Here is a 250-nt window from a genome sequence, read left to right as displayed (position 1 = left end):
GACCTTCCAGACCAGTTCGCGACATGATGGGCCACCAGGTCAAGATACGTGACGCTGGACTGGTTCCCCATCATGGACTTCAAGCGGGACAGTGACGAGACAACCTCAACAGTGACTCCGAAGGACTCCGTCGACGTTCGGATGCTCGAAGCCTTTGCCTCCACCCTGAATTTCTCGTTGGTCTCATTTCGTTATCATTTGCCTTTGGTTTCTTTGGTGCTCTTGGTAATGAGTATCTGTATCATGCAGA

This window comes from Penaeus monodon, chromosome 29 (assembly GCF_015228065.2).
Source record: "Penaeus monodon isolate SGIC_2016 chromosome 29, NSTDA_Pmon_1, whole genome shotgun sequence".
In the NCBI taxonomy this organism is placed as follows: Eukaryota; Metazoa; Arthropoda; class Malacostraca; order Decapoda; family Penaeidae; genus Penaeus; species Penaeus monodon.
The sequence above is the reverse complement of the archived record's forward strand: the minus strand, read 5'-3'. Positions refer to the sequence as shown.